This window comes from Eurytemora carolleeae, unplaced genomic scaffold, assembly GCF_000591075.1.
Source record: "Eurytemora carolleeae unplaced genomic scaffold, Eaff_2.0 scaffold1287, whole genome shotgun sequence".
NCBI classification, from domain to species: domain Eukaryota; kingdom Metazoa; phylum Arthropoda; class Copepoda; order Calanoida; family Temoridae; genus Eurytemora; species Eurytemora carolleeae.
This window is the reverse complement of record NW_019397189.1, coordinates 6691-8896: the sequence shown is the minus strand read 5'-3', so window position 1 is coordinate 8896 and position 2206 is coordinate 6691. Positions and strand designations below refer to the sequence as shown.

General features: G+C 35.0%; 1 long non-coding RNA gene across 1 annotated transcript in view; it reads left to right on the top strand.

Moving 5' to 3' along the window:
• The window catches only part of LOC111712620 (uncharacterized), a 2606-nt gene extending 541 nt beyond the window's left edge, over window positions 1–2065 (top strand). Inside the window, exons 2-4 of the long non-coding RNA XR_002767505.1 lie at window positions 240–395; window positions 906–1054; window positions 1828–2065. This is a non-coding gene — a long non-coding RNA (uncharacterized LOC111712620). The remainder of the gene's footprint in view (window positions 1–239; window positions 396–905; window positions 1055–1827) is intronic.
• Window positions 2066–2206: the final 141 nt, after the last annotated feature.

The window sequence follows — 2206 nt, the reverse complement described above, 5'->3', positions numbered from 1 at the left end:
TGGGAGGTGAATGTGCCTGGGATCAGCCTGCTGGTAACTTCAGTGCTATCAGAACCTGCTAACATATTTATATTTAGTTGATGGGAGGTGAATGTGCCTGGGATCAGCCTGCTGGTTAATTCAGTGCTATCAGAACCTGATAACATATTTATATTTAGTCGGAGGGAGGTGAATGTGCCTGGGATCAGCCTGCTGGTTAATTCAGTGCTATCAGAACCTGCTAACATATTTATATTTAGTTGGAGGGAGGTGAATGTGCCTGGGATCAGCCTGCTGGTAACTTCAGTGCTATAGGAAAATGTAGTGAGGGAGTGTATGGAGAGGGGATCTACTGTCAGTGTGGAACCTGTTGGAAGAAGAACGAAATTGACCCATGCGAGGATTCTAAATGCAAGGTGATTTTTAAATAACATCAAATGGACTGTAGACATAATTTTAAGTGACTCTCCTTACATAGTCTTGCATGGCCAATTCACAACTGTATGTACATTAAGCTTAGTATACTCAGGAATGAATAAGAAATCCAATTCTATCTTTTTGAAAATTGTTTATTTTAAATTGTGGTTTCTCTATGAAAGTGACTTAAACATTTTTGGAGTAGGAGCAATGATGAAATTAACAAGCTAGAAAACTGACCAGATTAGATCAGATCGTTGTGAATTGTGGAACTATAGGTCATTAATCATTTTAAGTTACACAAATGGTGGCTTGAAGACAACTTATCTAACAATAAAGTCTTGATTGGTTTAATAACTAAAACTTAAAGATTATTTTTTCACTTGACATATCTAATTTTTTAGGATATTAAATTAGAAAATCTAAAATATGCAATTTCTAGTGCGGAAGGTTTAAAACCAGGTATTAATTTATCTGTTTCCCCTTTGTTTAATATTTTTACTATTTAGGAATCTGGAGGAATATGTTCTTGGGACCAACCTAGACCAGATTATGAGTCAACCGGGAAATGTGGTGTAACAAAATCCATCGGCCCTGATAACAAAGGAACTATCTGCTACTGTGGATACTGCTGGAAACCTAAAGTGGTAGAGTGCAGGTATAAACAATAAAGTTATCAATCAATCCAAATATGTCATAATCTACTGTGAGAACCAAAAACCCCCAGAAAAGGAAAACAACTTCTAGGCTCAAAGTATGACTCTAAATTGTCCATGAAAATGAGACACAACAATTTTGCAGTGAGAACAGACCCAATGCACTGAATAAGAGATGATCGATGAATTTTTGTTCAGTATTAGTGAAAATTCAATCTTTAAAATCCTCATAGATTGCTTATGTTGGAGGGATAATTTTAAGAATTTTTTTTTATANTGACTCTTGTTCTGAACCCTCTAGTAATAAGTTATAAGAAATATATATACTGGAAGTTATTTATGCGTTTTATTAGAGTCTGACTCACGTCCTCTATAACACAACAATTAATTTTGCAGTGAGAACAGACCCAATGCACTGAATAAAAGATGATCGATGAATTTTTGTTCAGTATTAGTGCAAATTCAATCTTTAAAATCCTCATAGATTGCTTATGTTGGAGGGATAATTTTAAGAATTTTTTTTTATAAACTATTCAATAATAATGCTGTTATTGTCAAAAAAAAATATGTAAAATTCTTTATTACATGTAAAAACCAGGAGTTTTTGAAAAGCTGTGATGTATAGTGGAAGCTTGTTCATTGTAGCGGAGGCTTTTTTACTGTTTAGCAGAGGCTGGTACTGCATGGTTGAGGCTTGTACTATACAGCAAATCTAGCAGTACAGCATGCTAGCATGTCTTTAAGAGCTAGCTAGAAATTCATTTATACTTTTCAGGAACCTTATTTGTGAAGAGGGAATGGGAATCTGTTCTCCAGTATCACCTGGATGGGGATGGAGAAAGAATGGAAATTGTGGGGACACCCTTGACTGCGTGTGCTGGATTTATACTCTTGGTCTCAGAAACCTAGATACTGCCCTCTAAGACACTTTTTGGAGCCTATGCTAAACAATTATATTTCAAAATTTATTTTTGTTTCAAAGTTCAATAAAAGATAATTCCGCAGTAAATGTAGATTGGTGTTATGGGTGTTAAAAGTACGACAGTTTAAAAGTGATTTTGCCACATCCACCAAATCCACCACGCTTGATCACGTGACTGAGATTTGGTTTAATAAGATTTAATAAGCCATCAACTTATCAGAGTTATAAAAAG